The following is a 17103-nucleotide window of genomic DNA, read 5'->3' as shown; positions in this document are numbered from 1 at the left end:
GACAATAAGAAGAGCTGCTGAGATGGTTGGCAGAGAAATGGATCCCCCAGGAGATTGGGGCAATGTTGTTTATTCCTGGGAGCTGCCTGTGCATGAGGGGTCAGTCCTGCAGTTCTGTAGAGAGAAGGGAAACAAACATTCTCTGTTCTAGCCCTGGATTCATTGCAAGGAGGTATGCCAGGGATCATTAGTGCCACAGCCACCATGATCTTTTGCTCAGATTAGTTTTCTCTTTTTAAGGCAAAAAAAAAAAAAAAAGAATAATGGCAGGTTCCCGTTAGATCAGATATGGACAAAATAATAGCAGTATCACAGAGATTGAGGTCTGCAAGATTAAAATGTGAGAGGGAGGAGAAATGATAGCTTTGGCCCTGCTTGCTGTTACAGCAGCCATGTGAATAAATGAGTCTATGCAGATAAGCAGGGGCAAAAATAAAAGGGATGCTTAGGACGAGATGGAAAAAAAAAAAAAAGGGAACTAATCAGCAGATTCAACCACTGTAATAATGCAGTAAACATGGAAAATTACATTATATTAGCTCCTCTGCTTCCCCTTGTAGACACTAGCCACAAAGTCATCGATAGGTGATTCCCTGTGAAGGTGCAGTGCAGCAGAATCCAGAGCTCCCTGCTCCTGGGGGAAGGCCTGAGTGATGCTAAAGGGGAAAGTTGACTTTTGAACTGCCTGAGGAAGAAGTGGCTCAAGTGGAGCTGAGGAAAAACTCGCAGTTCACCGAGTTAAAAACCTGCTCCCAGGAAAAGGACGGCCGGTGTGTTTGTCCTCAGTGCTCAGGCAGCTGTAGGGTTCGTGCTGAGCCACAGCTTAATTGCAGTCCTGGGATGTTCCCCTGATGCGGGAGAAATTGGTCTGCTGCAGATTTATATATATATATATATATATATATATTTCTTTTTTAACTAGTGAACTGATTTCCATTTTGTTCAATTTCTCACAAAGAATGACAAGTAGCCACTGCAGCTTTTCCCTGCGTTCAAGCAAAACCAGCATGTAACATTATTTGCAAATTAGCTTCATCCCTCTGGCTCCCAGTTAAAGCAGGAACTGCTTGGTCCAGAGTTGCTCCCAAAATATCCATTTAAACCATGTAATGATTCTGACTCTCTCATGCATAGTAGATGAAAGACGATCCGCGATTTATTTTTGAAGCTTTGAACCCCAAACATGGTCAATCATAGAAAAAAAGATTAAAAAAGGAGGAAGTCATGATAATGCAAAGCTGGGAGAAAAGCAGCCCTGCACTTCACAGTAAAATCCGTTTTCTTTGCACTTTTTTATTAACAGCTTCAACTATGATCAGTGCATAAATCTACCTGCAACACAGGATGTTGGAAAATTACCGAGAGACAGCAACGTCCTCCCTGCTGCTTGGTGAGAAAAGAAGGATGCACCTTCAGGTATGGGCTGGAAAATTGTTTCATCCTCTGTTCCCTATTTGTGTTGCACTAAGCTTGCTCATTGCATTGATTAGAGGGGAGAAATAAGATGTTTGCAAAAGGGAAGCTTCAGAAGGGATTCTCTAAAAGTCTCAAGCCACAGATAAGTGTCTGCTCTGCACCCAAGCAGTGCAAGGCTCTTCAGGCTCTACTGGGGGTTAATGGTGGCGTTTTGTCCTGTGTTTGCTGTTGTTCTTTCCCCGCTCCTGTGGAGGTTTTTGATCCTCCTTCTTAGTCAGAACCAGATCAGCTCCACTGTGGGTGCCCCTGCAGCCTCCCAGGAGGAGCAGCCCTGCTCTGGGTGCTCCAGCAGCATCGGGCAGCTGAGCACAGGCCCTGCCATTCCCTGCTCCCAGTTCATGGAGGATCAGCTCCTCTCTGGGTTTTCCTGCAGCAATGGGAAGCTGAGCACACACTGCCATTCCCTGCTCCTGGTTCAGGGAGGATCAGCTCCTCTCTGGGTTTTCCTGCAGCAATGGGAAGCTGAGCACACACTGCCATTCCCTGCTCCTGGTTCAGGGAGGATCAGCTCCTCTCTGGGTTTTCCTGCAGCAATGGGAAGCTGAGCACAAGCCCTGCCATTCCCAGCTCTGGATCGCGTCGAACCGCGCATACAAAATCGCCGCTTCCCCGGCCCTTGGAAGGGATCACATGGAGGGCTGAGCAGGAGGAGGCTGTGCTGGCTGCTGCTGCTGCTCAGCAGCCTTTTTAGAGCAGGAGCAGAGCTAAGAACTCCTCCTGGGTTTTCTTAATCCAGCCTCAATCCATGCACTTCAAACAGGAGCCTTGTTTTAGGGCTGTGCTGAGCGCTCGAGTCTCCCAGAAAGCTGCTCTCGTGCCTGGAAGGGCCAGCCAGAAGCCAAAAAGCTGGTTTTACTCTCTTTTGAAGAGGATGGAAATTGCTCCCCCTGAGCAGGGGAGTATGGAGGGGAGTTGTGATTCCCAGGACAAGAAAACAGAGGGTTGGTGACTTTCTGAATGTAGATTTTACTGACAGTTGTCTGATGCTTTGGGCTCAACATGGACAAGCCACTGTCCCTGAAATCCAGCATAGCAACTGGATTATAGCTGTCACATCCATCTCCCTAGGGAGAAAAAAGGGTTTTTCTCCCTAGGGAGAAAAACAGAGGCCAGTTTAAAACATGTCAGCCTTCTCTAGCATGCTTCCCTAAATGTATGTTTTGTAGCAAACAATGACCTAAGGGCTACTTAAACCTTGGTAACTGGTCAGCACTGTGATCATGCAGCTTGAGGTTTCTCATTTATCTAGGTGAGTTGGTTGCTTGTTTTGCCACCTGTGCAAGTGGTTTGAGGAAATAGTGGGAATTAGCTCCTCTGTCATCTCAGTGTTTATAGATGCCTGTCCAGTGGGAGTCGTTGTTTCTGGTAAAGCTCTTGCTCTTCATCGTGTCCATCACTCCTGTTTGCATTTCCCTTATCACCATGTTTGCTCCCTGCAGTGACCTCTGGGGACTTGAAGTGGACAAATTGCTGTTGCTGGGGCTGGATTTCACCTGGGGCCTCTTAGAAGGTGGCAGTATTGTGAGCATTGGGGTCCCCAGCATGTGACATGGGCTCCAGAGGAAGCCAGATGTGGGACCTGATGTCCCACACTCTGTTAGAGTGTGTCTGTGCTGGTGGGTAAATGGAGTGGAGCAAGATGTGCTGGGGTCAGAAAGGAGCTGCAGATTTTGGGGCTTGAGCAGGTCTCTGTTCCACTGATGTGTTTCATGGATGTGCTGGCCAGCAGCAAGGCTCCCTCATCTGTGGGAAGTGCTGGCAGTCTTAGAGAGGCAGCTTAGGTTGAGTTGTGTCTGCTGAGTGGTGCTGGGTCCTGTCTGGATGTGAATTAATTAAATCAGTAGCTCTGTATCTATTTTCCAAAGGTGAGGAGACACAATAGGGGATAGCTGTTGGAAGGGGATGAGTGAGAGCTGCCCTCGTGGTGCAGGGTCACCTTTGTGCTGAACTTTCAGCTGGATTTCCAGCTTTCTGCCACTTCTGCCTTGGCTGTGGTGCCCCATCAGTAGTTTGCACCACACTGATCTCTCCTCAGTTTTTCCTTTAGCCTCCCCCTGCATGACACATGATGCACAAGGTGCCTGACACCACGTGCCATGAAAGTGGGGTTTGCTCCCTGCAACCTATGCTCCCACCCTGCATTTCTTGGGAGAACTCTGGCATCCTGCCAGGCCATGGGGGAGATGTTTTTCACCCCCTCCCACATCCATGCATGCCTTCCTCCCTGCAGGGAAACCCGAGCTGGCACAGGACAGTGTTGGATGATGCTGCACATTCAATATGAGGATGCTCCTCTAAAGCAGGATGAAGGCTGAGAGTAACGCCTTTTAATGTTCCTTCTCATAATTACCCTCTTAATTACTCAATGAAATGCCCAATAAAACAAATCACTATAATTTCTATTTTATTCCCTGCCTTTTGTGGGTTATTTAAGAGCTCAGGATACATTAAGGAGGCGCTTTCTCATGAGGGAATGCTTTCCAGTAGACGAAACTTGCTAAATGGTTTTATGTCCCTATCCTGTGTGTTTCATCCTCATTTTCCATGCCAGTTTGCTAATTACCAGAGGCACTGGGAAGCACTGCCTCCCTCGCTGCCGATCTCTGCTGTGATGAAGTCACAGCTCTGAGTTTGTGACATCCCCATGGCAACAGCCTGTGATGTCACTAGCGGGGATTACAACTTTGCAAAGCACCCAGGCACAGGCAGCCGGGCTGCAACTCTCGGGCTCTCACATGTCTTTAAATAGCAAGGAACTTAAACACAGGGAAGTCTTTAAGAAGGCTTTAGATTTCCCTTTTTTTACCCTGAAGGAGGGGAGGCTGTTGACTGCCGGGCTGCCACCATCAGTGCTGTCCCCTTGTCCTGCAGCAAGCCCAGCTCCCTCATGCAAACGTGGGGTTTGTCTGGGGGAGCTCAGCCCTGCAGTGACCCTGGTGCAGGATTCTGTGCCCAAGGGCTGATGTGTTGGGCATCTCCTTGGGGGGTTGCAGGTGCCCTCAGCCCCATGCAACTCCCTCTTGCTCTATACTTCTTGCTGATAAAGTGAAGATAAAGTGAACATAAAGCAAACCTGGGGACCATTGATCCCCACAGCCCACCCCTGCCCATGCTTCACTCCCCCCAAACTGCTGGCTCCACTGGTTTTCTTCAGTGCTTTTTGTCTGATACTCCTAGTATTTGCATAATAAGACATTGTTCATGCACAGGCAGTGAGGGAGGAAGATTCATGTGTGACTCTCTGGCAACAGGAAAATCATGTAATAACCACACTTTATTTTGCACCCGGGGAGGAAATCCAGCTCCCACGGCTGGTACCACAAACTGTGCAGGGTGTTTAAACACACAGCCCCAAAACTTACACAGGGCAGCCACCTGAGTGATATTTATGTCCCTTGTTTAAACAGCAGAAGCAAATCAAGCAGATGGAAGAGTCAATCTCTTTATTTTAGCTTTTCTAAGGTAGGAATAAAAATGATATTTCAAAGGCCAGCGTGTCTCAGCTGAGCGGTGGTGGGGAAAAGCCGCTGCCGCAGAACATACTGTCCTGTCTCCCTCTTCCTCAGATCATAACTTCTAAGCTGGATTCAATAGAAATAAATGTTCAGTAGTTCCAGTGGTGGCCTTTGGAAATGGAGCTAATGGAACAAGACAAAAAAGTAGTTACAACGTTTTGACAAGCGCTTAAATGTTTAATGCTATGCACGGCGCAGCCCGACTGTGGGGAGGTGGTGGGTGCACCTGCAGGGAGCTGTGCCCCTCGTTGGCACGACAGCGAGTCCTCCCACAGACACAGGAAATTAGGCAAATGCTGTTGGAGCTGTGTTGTAGTAAACAGGCCGAGAGCAGCTGTGGTTTTGGCAGCCCTGCACCGTGCAGCAGGCGAAGGGCTCGGTGGGCTCATGCTGGAGCTCCCCGGAGGGAGAGGAGGGTGGCCAGTTCTTGGAGAAAAGCGGTGGAGGAGAATGCATAACATTTCCCTGAGCTGAGACGGGGGAGATGAAGAGGCTGCAGTGATTAAATTGGATCTACTGCAATCCTTCCAAAGCAGGCTTAGGAATTAAGAGCCATCAATGTCACATTGAGGGTCACTCGCTGCAGGACACCTCCGGCCTCCCCCCCGTGCCTCTGTTTAGCCCCATCTGAGCCTGAGGAAAATCATCCTTTGTTTCAGAGCCCAGTTGGACATTCCCCTCTGCCACAGAACAGTGAATCTCAGAGAGAAGGGTCTCTAAGAAGGCAATTTGTCTGGAGAGGGAGGATTAGACTGTATATGGCCAGATTGGCTTTGAATTCAGGCGTTGTCAGGGATTTAATACCAGGGGAAGGTGGTGGGGACAGGAGGCACTGAACGGGCTGGGCTGACAGGGAGCTGCTGGCTGGTCCCCTGGCAGCAGCAGTGGTGGTGTCAGCTGGTGTCCCCTGTGTGTCAGGGACAGCGTGGTTTGCTCACTGAGACGATTCTTACCACGCTCGTGGGACCCGACTGAAGCAACCGTGCTGTGCTGCAGGCTGGTCATGCCTGCCTGTCCCTGGGGCTGGACCCAGCTCACACAGTCTGACCAGAGGAGTCACAGCCCAGAGGCATGCTCCAGCAGCACAGCTGTGCCACGGCAGCCTGCACACACCAGCTGGTCTGGGATCATACCCCTCAACACCAGCATGGGAATATTGGTGGGACCAGGCAGAGCCAGGATGGAGCCCACCCATGAAACTGGCAGGCATTCCTTGCCTGGGAGTGAGCGTCCAGAGCAGCTCAGATGCTTTGGTCATGCTGATCTGCTCTAGACCAGGACCCCAATTCATCTGCTGCCACCGGTGGTGACACATCACATCCCCATCAGGTCTGTGAAGCAGGGCCACCTCTCCCAGCTACCTACAGGCACTGAGCAGCGCCCCAGAGGGACTGTCCAGTTTGACAAACCTCTGTCTCATCTGGGATTCCCACTGAAGGGTTTTTTATGCCCCTCCTCCGCCTTTCTCCTTATTTTCCACAGCTGGAACGACGGGTCACAGCAGGGAGATTTTCACACATCATTAGAGCCAAGTGTCCAATTCCACACAGCCGTCAACCCCAATCAGAGCGATTTAAAAGGCAGAGCTTCCTTTAATCATCCGGGGACGCTCAGATCTGTTGGTGTGAACTGAGTGCTCCCATAGGCACGGCAGAAGCAGGGGATGGAGCAAGGGGGAAATGATGCTGAGATGAGACTTGTGGTGTTCAAAGGCAGCGGCTCCTCACACGTAGATCAGCCCCAGGGCAGACCTGGAGGGTGAGGTCCTTCCTCTCTGTCTGTCTCCTCTGGTTTGGATGGATGACTGAGGTGGCCATGGGTCCGTGTGTGCATGAGCAGGGCTGCTGTCTGCCGCTGAGACCTGAGCCAGGGGTGATGTATCAGAGTGTTCCTAAGCAGGAGAGAGCCTCAGCACCAGCATTTCTGACTCAGGAGGTGGAAGCATCGTGCAGTGTGAGGCCCAGAGCACTGGAGGTGTCCTGGGGACCTGCGGGTGCTGCGTCAACCTGCGGCTCCACGGATTCCCACGGAACAAACGAGTAACCCGAAATCTCAGAGCTCTGCTTCACCTCTGGCTGCTCCAGCCAGCACCCCTGACCCTGGGCCTCTGTAAAAATGTGTGCTGGGCCCTTTGAAGTGGTTCAGCTCCATGTCTGTGCCAGCAGCAGGAGATACAGGAGCACAGAGTGCCTCCTTTCCAAACGGCACCTGGAGCGCGCAGAGCCGTGCGTGCGCAGCCTGCCAGCGGCACGCTGCATTTCCCAGTGTGCAGCCACACGACCTTCTCCTGGCCTTCTCACAGGCCTGCCACAGCCCCCATGCAATGCAGATTGCACGTGGGTAGGGGAAGGACAAACACATGAGAAACATCCTGGAGTTAGCAGCACACCTGACTGCAGGAAGATGAATGTCCTTCCCAAACGCTCCGGCGTGCGCAGAGTCCCTTCCCACAGTCTCCCTGTCTCAGAGCTCTCCGTGCTCATGATTTGTCCAAGGGTAACTTTGCAAAATGTCAACGTTTTTATCAAAATTCCCTGTGACAGGCTTCAAGTTTTAATTAATGGGACTTGGGGGTGTATGTTTGTTTGTTTCTGTGAAATTAGTTTTATTTTTTTTTTTCCCTAAGAAAGCAAATGTTTTTTTAAGGAAAAAATGCCAGCCGCTGTTTTGTTTTTGCTGCTCTGCCATGTCTTTCTGGCTAACCTGCTTTCTAAACCAACCTGTGAGCCCCTCCAGCAGGAAGCTCAGCAGCTTGGTGGTCCTGTGTGACAGGTTCCTCTGAGAGAGCAGCACCGCCATGAGTGCCCAAGGCAGCATGTACACACCACTGGCCAGATCCACTCATGCCAAAACACCTACAGCCCTGAAAACACAACCAACTGGTGCTGTAGATAAACCAGCAACTTGCAGACAAGGTTCTGCTTTAAAATCCCTGAGATCAGCAGCAACATAGGCAAAGGCTAGGAGAAATTTTGCCATTAGCCTCTAAAAACCCAAACATTTCTGCTAAAGAAGCAGTCAGGTTGGTGTTTGTTCTGCCCTTGCTGCTGCAAATTGATTGGATTGATAGGAATGAAGGCAGTGGTGTAAGAGAGAGTCAGAACAGCCTTCTGGACTTTGATTTGATCTCTGCCTTTCATGGTCTTCCCTTTTGTACTTGCTCATCGCTTTTTAAAGCAACTCTTTCATCTGATGAGAGGTGGCAAAATCTCACTTAGGCAGAGCTTTTTTGGCAACAAACATTTGACTTTTGGAGCTGCCCTCATCTGTTGGGTAAACATGAAATGATCATCTTTGACTGGAACTGATCCTCTAGAGCCATGTCATTCCACTGGGGAGAGGTATTTGCACCGATTTTCAATGTGGATTATTTCTGTAACTGACTGTAATAGTTTCTTTGGCAGTATTAGGGCTTATTATGTCAGGATTTATTTCGGCGTGAGGTGATTCAACATGCTGTATTCCTGTAACTTCCCTGTGCTTGCTGAAATCCAGGGGCCCCTCTCCTGCTCCCACCACAGACACAATGGGGGCCACCTCTCTGCAGCTGGACCTGTCTCCCAAGGTCAACTTTCCCCCAGCTGCTTTGTAAATGCTGAAGGAGCAAGTTAAGAGAAGAAATTCCCTGTGAAGGAGAGGTAAAATCTCACCTAGGTGAAACATCTATACAGAAAATCCTGCTAGAAAGAGGAGGAGAGGGCAGCAGGGAGGGGATTGCAGCTTCAGAGGAGCAGTGCAGGCTCTGGGAGCTCCCCAGCTTAAGCAGAGGGGTTAGCTGCAGAAAACACAATTGAGGATTAAATGTGGATTATGCTGCAGCGATCCTGAAACGTCGGCAGTGCTGAGGCAACTAACAAAGGACTTAATTTCCTAAGGAGAAGAACTGCTGGGCCCAAAGCAGTTGTAGATAAAGCTCTTCAGGAGCTGCTGGTGATGAAGTGGTGAGGCAGTGAGCCAAGGCAGCATGTTTTGGTATCTGGTACCTCCTGGAGAATTTGGCAATACAAACTGGTGGATCTGCTCCCCAAAGCCCCATGTAATATGGGATTTTGGACATCACCATCAAACAGTGCCCAGGCTCCACCAAGCATCAGAAGAAAAGGTTCACATAAACCCCTTCACTGTTGTTCAGTAGAAATGAATGGTAAGACTGGCTGCTCTTCTCTCTCTGTCAGCATCATTAAAATCATTCAGGACCTTGGGTTTATGGTGCGCCTGTCTTGATGGGATTGGGAAAGAATTGGGCTCATTATTTTTGGTCTCCCCTCAGCCAAAACAAAGGCTTGTGTGTAAGAATTCCTCTGGGCTGTGCAGCCAGCCAGGCCTGGGACTTCTTTGGATCCCAGCTGAACACCTCAGGGCAAACATCAGCTCACTGGAACTCTGAGATGTAGAGATGGAGAGATGGATGATTGGGATGGATGGACTAGGTCATGTTGAGGTGGCAGAGGCCAGGAAGTTGGGACCTCACTTACCTGCAAAGCCTGCCTTGCTCAACAAATGACACTGAGCAGCACTGACCTCCTCAAGCTGGAGTTTGGATCATGCTCTGCTTGGGCAAAAGGAGGCACTTTCAGCCTGCTGATCTGGCCCCTCTGGCTCCCTTCACAGGGGTGTGTGCAGGAAGGGGGATGCGCCATAAGCAAGGCAGCCTTACACCCTGTCTGCAGTCACAGGGCATTTGTAGGTCCCCTGGCATGACCTCGGGGCTGGGAGGAGCAGGGGGCTGTCTGTCTGTCTGTCCTCTCCCACCACACAAACTGGAGTTAGCCCCAGCTCCTCTTGGCAGCCTGATTCCCTGCTCCAGCAAGTGCTGGGCTAATGGGGAGGCGGCCGCAAGAGGAACACTCTGTTCAGCAGCTGCACATTCCATTAATTTAATGAGGATTTTTTTTTTTTTTTACAAGGCAGATGGTAAAATAGCTATTTTCTGTTGTCTAATAAATACCATCAGCAAGGCAGAAAATGTGCAATCTCGCCAAGTCCTTTCTGATTCCTCGCCCTCCTGTCCCGATGCGTTTCCCTGTTCTCTGCTGGCAGCTGGTGGGGCTGGGAGGTGGGGTGGGAAGGAGAGGTGGGACACCAAAGGCAAGTCCAAAATTGCTGGTGGGACCTGCAGATTGAGTGAGCAGCTTTCCCTGATTGGGCAGAGCCTGGGTGTCCTGCTGGGAGAGCTGTGCTCTGGCAGCATCCGCCGATCCAATTCTCACTTCATCTGATTGCAGTAATAACAACTCACACAAATTTCCTGCCTCAACCTGAAATCTTCCAGCTCTGCAATGCAAATAATATAATGTGTGATGAGGAGCCCAATGACGGGGATAATAATAATAATAGTGATGAAGCCTTTATTCAATGAATGAGTGAATCAAGCAAGCAAAAATAAATGGTATTCAGGGCTTGGAAATCAATAGGAAGAGAAATCAGGAGGAAATGCAGGGGGACTTGCATCTCTGGGGGAGTGCTGTCCTTAGGAATGGCGTGAAGGAGAGATGAGCAGAGCCCTCTGATCTGGGCACTCCTTGTCTGCTCCTGGGCTCTCTCCTCTCCTGTGGCTGTATTGCTCACTGCTGTGCCTGGTCCCAGCCTCTCTTGAGCTCCTTGGCCCCCTTGATTTACAGCTCTCCTGGGCTCTCTGAATGTGTCTAGGCAGCTGGCAGGCTACAGACCTGACCTGGGGTTGGGTAATAACTTGTCTTTTGTCCCATGCCCAGGAAGTTGGCCATAAAAAAGCTCCAGACATCAATTTTCCTCTCCACCGGGGTGGAATTGCAAAATGATGAGTTGGTCTTTGCCCTCATTTATCTCTTTTTTCCTTTCTCCTCCTCTTTTTATCTTTCTCTATTCTTCCAACTCTACTGTTCATTGCTTTCTTCTTCAACCCCTTTCCACTATCTCCTCCATCATTTACCAGCCTGCCTCCCCTCTGCACATCACTGCTCTCCTCTCTCCCCCTTTTCTCCTCTTCTGCCTCATTTTTTCTGTGTGTTTCCTTCCCATCTCAAAACTTTCATGATTTTTCTTGCTGTGCATAGCATTTTGATATCTATACCTGTAATAGCTTGCTAATACAGTAATTCCACAAGAGACCCTTTAAAAACCCAAAGCCTTGGCAGGTAGTAAAACTCACCTTTCAACTTGGCTTCCTCTTTATCAGGGATTCATTTCAGACAGGATTTCTGTGTGCACAGCTCTGCCACTCTCTGTTAGTTTAAAAAAAAAAGGATTAATTCCTGCAACAGGTGAATATGTTTCCCAGCTCTGGTAAGCAGGATCTATTCTCCACTTCCTGCAGGTACATGGGGGATTTAATCATCTAACATGGTGCTGTTCTTTGTCCAGTGTGTGCTTAAACTGTGCTTTACCTGTACCTGTGCAGAGACCTCCTGGGGAATGCACCAGTGGGGCATTCCCATGGAACCTTGGCATTATCCAGGGGATTTTTCCACTTTCTGGAGAGATGCCATGTAGCAAACTCTGAGCTGACATCCTGCTCTCTCAGGTGCTGCTGGCATGGGTTGGGGTTGCTGAATGCTCTGTCCCAGCACCACCAGTGCCAACCCCTGCCCTGAACCCACCTGCTGAGGTCTCCCCTGGCTCCTGCTGTATCTCCAAGCAGAGCTTGCTCAGGTGAGGGGCTGGCACAGCTCCAGCCTGGCAATGCCCCTTGTCTGACCTCTAGGAACAGAATCTTCCATAAACCCAAAGACAAAGGACAAGCTTCTCCTGCCCTTTTCCCCTCCAGCCTCTTTTGATGGCGTCTGCAGCTTTGTATTGTGTTTAAATCTATGCAAATGTGTTAGTGGATAAAACATGCAGAAGGCAAACCTGGGAAATTTAATCTGGCTTGCAAATGTGCAAATCTCGCTTGGTAAATTGAAACCAGGCTTTTATTCCGTTTGCCCCAGGGCCCCCAGCAGGACCTGCCCTAGGGCAGTAGGGAAATATCTGTGTCCTGACATCCTCTGCATCTCCACTGTCACGTGGGGTAATGAAGGAACCAGGGTATTCTCCTGAATTGTAAATATTGCAGCAGGACTGACCTCTCCTGGGCTCCCCAGTGTCACCCAGTTTCCCTGCTGGTCCCTGAGTGTGAAAGGGCAGCATTTGGTTTCTCTGCAGTGGTGGCTGAGGTGATGGTTCCTTGGTGGGAGCACTGAGAGTGATGGGAACAGGCAGTGAGCAGCCCTTGGAGTTGGCAGCAGGCAGTGAGAGCTGCCAGCTCCTGCTTTGGGACTGCCAACCCTCTCCCAGGCTGGGGAGCCCAAATTCCATCATCTCTGGTGGGTTCCTGAGCAATGGGGCAGGAGATGGTGCTGAGCAGGGAGATGTGACTTGCAAATCTTCCTGTCAGGCTGTTTTCTGGACAGCACAAATCTGGAATAATTCCCCTGACCAGGCTGCCAGCTTTATACACAGGAGATGAGGTAGGAGATAATACAGCATGCCTTGTGCCAGATATTCAAGAATTTCTAAGTACATTGCAAACAGAGAACTACAGGGCAGCACTGCTCTTTCCATTTCACATGCAGGAAGGTCCTTGAAAATGGTGAAGTTTCCTGCCAAGTCACCCCAGGGACCATAATCTCTGTTTTATATTTACAAAACCTTGGAACAATGGCTCTCTGTGCTTCCCTGACAAGACAGGAGAAAGTATTATTCATCTTTTCTAAGATAAAAGAACCTGATCTGACAGAGGTTCCACTCTGGACTAGTCAAACATGGTATTTTTGAATAGCAAAAGCTGGCTAGCTCCAACCAAAATGGGGTTTTCAGCAAGCAAGGTGACCAGAGTTTGGGGAGAGGGCCTGCAGGTAGAAAGACAGATACAAAAAAAATGTGGTGGGTCACATTTTCCTTGATAACAGGCTGTGATATGCTCTTCTTGCATTGCTGAGCAGAGCAGTGGCTGCCATCTGGGCCTCATTCCTCATGTCACTGACCCTCACCCAAAGAGCTGAGAGGGGCCCAGGAGCCCTGTTGGGAGGCACAAGTGCCTGGGGGGAGCTGACCCAAGAAGTCTGTGGCTTTCTTGATCTGGTTTGATGTGAGCTGCTGGTTCCCTTCACCAGCACTGTCAGACCAACATTCCAGGGCATCCAGAGACTCCTCACCCTGCCAGACAGCAGGATCCAGGTTGGAAAGGCAGCATGAAATAGCTACAGCTGCTTGGGCAGAGGTGGCAGAGCCAAACCCTTGCCAAGAGCAGCAGGCAGCCTCACAGGGGGCAGAGGGAGGCTCAGGCTGGGCCCTTGGAGGGAGATGTGCACTGAGAGTGTGGCACAGCTCCACAACAGATGGCCAGAAAAGGCGCTGGGGTCTCCATCCTTGGAGGTCCCCAGGGCTCAGCCCCACCAAGCTGGTCCAGCATTGAAGATAATCTTGGAGATAACTCACAGGAGAGCTCCCTCCGGCATCCAAAGGCCAGCAGACTGTCACCTTCGTGCCTGCAAGAGACTTGGCACCCCAAACTGTTGTGTGCTTTGTGCTGAGAGAAGAGGCAGGCTTGAAATGTCACCTCATTAGAGCTGATAGGTGAGATTTGTTACAGAAAAGGAGAGCTATCAGTCTTCTGGCTCCTGAGGGGACCAGCTCTTCAGCCAGAATGACTGGGGGATTGTAATGGAGTTAACTGAGATTGCCACCAGGGAGCTCAGACGCTGGCATTTAGCTGAAGAGGAGAAAACATCTAGATTTCTTACAAACCCCAAGGAAACAGCATTTTCTCAAAGCACAGGGAGGGAGCTCCTGCCACGGTGGGTTCCTGCGTGTTTGGGGCAGGGAGTGTGGTCAGTCCACCTACAGCAGGTGGATCAGCCCTTTCCTTTAGTGGAGGGTGGTCCAGTTGTCCAAGATCACAACTCTGGGTCTGCCCAGATGGGCTTCCATGGAGGCAGGGCTGGCATGCAGCCATCAGCCTTCCCCTCCTCTCACCCAGGTGTGAAATCTTTCTCCAAATCAGCCTCTCTCATCCTGCCTGCAGTGGGAAGCTGATGGAGAGGAATCCTTTACTGGGGGCAGGGGAGATTTTAGCAAACAGCTCTGAACTTCTGTGTCAAACAGCAGCACCCAGGGGGTGGTTTTGCTGCAGATGCTCCCTCCCAGCTGCAGAGGTGCCCACCTGAGCCCCAGCCCAGCCCTGGCCTGGCAGCTGCTGTGCCCTGAGGGTCCCCTCTCCAGGGGCTTTGCTTCATTAACTCCCTGATAAGTTGAGAGTTCAGCGCCGAGTCTTAAGAAATTGGCAATAACGCCAAGCCCTCATACAAGGGTAAAAATAGCCCTAATAATTTAGGCAATTAGTTAATTAGCCTCATTTACTTGAAAGCACAGAGTGGCGTGGGAAGACTTTTCTGCTGGGTTTGTTATGCTTTCCTCATTCACTTTGTTTGCTTTTCCCTTGCCATTTTCTCTGCTCCCTGACATAGATACGGGGACCCAGAGCATTCCAAAGCAGTGGGATGCCAGCAGGAAAGTGAATGCCAGCCAGGGCAGGATGCAGGGAAGCAGGACTGGTTCTGGTACCCAGGCTTGGTGTGTCTTGTGGGGAAGTGGGTGGTTCTCTGTGATAGGGCCTAGTGGTCATGGTGGTCTTTTCCAGCCTTAATGATCCTGTGATTTTCTCCATGCTGCTCCTTCTTCATGCCACCTCTGACCCCTCAATGCAGGTAGAGGCTGTGGCACATTCAGGGTGTCTCACAGCTCTTTGTCAAATACCTAAGGGCAATACCCCACTGTTCATAGCATTGCTTGTTTGTTCATAGCATTGCTTGTTTGTTCCCAGTCAGAGAATCCCTGTCTAGAATTCCTGACTAGAACTGACTGAGAGGTGGGATAAAACAGGCATTTACTGAGGGGAACTGTGCTGCTGGAGTAGCACAAGGCTCAAGACTGTGCTGGTCCTTAATGTGGTGGCAGAGCAGCCTCCTGCTGTTGGCCTGTACCTGCCAGGGCTGCTGCAGCCCTTGGGCCTCTCTGCTCCCACCCATTTCTGCAGCACCTGAGGCTGATGCTTTAAGCTTTAACTTTCATGTTTGTCAGGTTCTGTGCTGCCTAGGTGTGTAGCTCTGAGCTTCTTATTAAGTGTTAGTAAGCTCTCTTCACAGGGTAGTTAGAATAAAAAATCATTTTCCAGCTTGAGACCAAGGACAACTGCTACAAACTTCAGGACCAAAAGAATAAACAATGAAGAACTGAGGGGAGCAAACAAGGAGGATGGGACTTCATAACCCAAAGCGGTAACCGGACAATTAACCCCAATATGCAAATGGACCAAAACTTATAAAAGTGAGAGACCCCATAACCAGTTGTCCATTTTACGACTCTTTTGGGTCCATCTTGGGTGTAGGCTTTGCTGGGCTCCTTTACTGCCCAAGGTGGATCCATTGAGGCCTTTTAATAAATCCCTGCTTTATTCTTTAGCTCTGTCTATTCTCTGTTCCAGGTTCAGCCCCTCAAGGCATCAGAGCCTTTGTCAGTGCCCCCTGCATGGCTGCACAGCCTCACCTGTTTTTGGAGAGCCGAGGCTGCTCAGGTGCCCCCTGTCCTCCTCTGACTCACACGAGTCCCATTCATTACTGACCTGGGCACCTGAATGAATCCTGTCTTCCTGAATTATTTCTGAAGACATTAGATCTTCTCAAATTGTTCATCTTCCCCAGAAATGACAGCTTGCAGGCACCTGGGAATAAATGGTGCCTTGGAACAATTTCATTTGTTTCTATTCCAGGCAACAGGAATTCCTCAGATCTCGACATCAGTCCCCAAACCCTGGCGTGTTAGCATAACCTCCAGACAGCTACGAGTTTCTTGACCCAGAAAAAGGAGAGGATTTATTATGAACCCTGGGAGCCCAGTGTCCTTGCAGCCTGTGTGCCCTAATGGTGTGCAGCATATTGTGTGCTCCTCTGCCTGGAATTTTCTTGTCCAAACAGCTCTCTGTCAGCAAATGCCACTTCCACAAAACAGGCTTACGTGTGTGAAATCGAATCAATGTTGATTACTTTTCAGTTTGCAAAAGAGGGGGGGAAAATAAACCCGCTAAAAATGTCAAGATGCCTTCTCCTTTCATTCTTGCAAGAAGAGCTTCAATTCTTTATCTCTTAATGACCTTTTGTTTAAAGCCTTTGTGTTTTCTAAGAAGTATTCAGAAAAGGATGGAGCAAAATGAAGTGTTAAATATCTTTTGAAGGAAAATGTGTCCGGTTCCATAAGCTCTTTTTTGTAATTATTATTTAAAGGGAGGCAGGAATCACACTTCTTTTCTCTCTGATTTTTTACCATTTTGTCCCAAACCAAGGATGCTTCCCAAGGCTCCTTGCTCTGCCCAGGCTGACACGTGGTGGCACAACAAACAAACATTTTAGCAGGGTCAGAACAAGGGGTGATGGTTTTAAATTAAAGGAGGGTCAATTTGGATTAGATAAAGGGAAGTTTTTAGAATGACGGTGGTGAAACACTGAGGTTGCTCAGAGAAACTGTGGCTGCCCCATTGTTGGAAGTGCTCAAAGCCAGGTTGGATGGGGCATTGAGCAACCTGGGATGGTAGAAGGTGTCCCTGGCCACAACAGGGGGTTTGGACTTGGTGACTTTTAAAGGTCCCTTCTAACCCAAACTCTTCTGTGATTTTATAATTCTGTGATTTTTTTTGCACAGGCAGTTGTGGCAAAGCTTTTATAGAGAGCTGGTGCACATTGTTTCACCCACATTAAGGGCTTTTGTTTAGGGTTTTTTTTTTAATCCTGGGAAGAAGTTTTTTTGACCTACATAAAAAAGTTTGCTGAAAGCTCTTGCATCCTTCAAAATCACTTATAAAGCTTAAAAAATTTTCTTTTCAAGTTATTTGAAACTCATGTAAAAAATTTCATTCTGGTTTTGTTAGTTTTCCTTTCCTCATCTCCTTTTTTTTAAAACTCTAAGTAAAAAGCAGAGTAGTGGGGGGAAAAGGAGTCATTAAAGAAAACCGAACATTTCTACTTGAAAGAACAAGAGTTGAACTGGAAAATGTTCTTTCAACTTAAAGAAAAAAAATCAGGAAAAAGTTGGTTTTTTTTTTTATCTGAAGGGTAAATATAAACGTTTCCAGTGAAAATGTTCTGAGGGGAGAATGGTTATT

General features: G+C 49.2%; 1 protein-coding gene across 1 annotated transcript in view; it reads left to right on the top strand.

The window, feature by feature from the left end:
- Positions 1-1300: 1300 nt before the first annotated feature.
- ELFN1 (extracellular leucine rich repeat and fibronectin type III domain containing 1) overlaps positions 1301-17103 on the top strand; it is an 82355-nt gene continuing 66552 nt past the window's right edge. The window contains exon 1 of the mRNA XM_005420354.2: positions 1301-1416. The gene's annotated coding sequence lies outside the window, so the exon portion shown is untranslated. The remainder of the gene's footprint in view (positions 1417-17103) is intronic.

The sequence above is a fragment of the Geospiza fortis genome, unplaced genomic scaffold (assembly GCF_000277835.1).
Source record: "Geospiza fortis unplaced genomic scaffold, GeoFor_1.0 scaffold237, whole genome shotgun sequence".
Classification (NCBI taxonomy): Eukaryota; Metazoa; Chordata; class Aves; order Passeriformes; family Thraupidae; genus Geospiza; species Geospiza fortis.
This window is presented reverse-complemented; position numbering and strand designations above follow the sequence as displayed.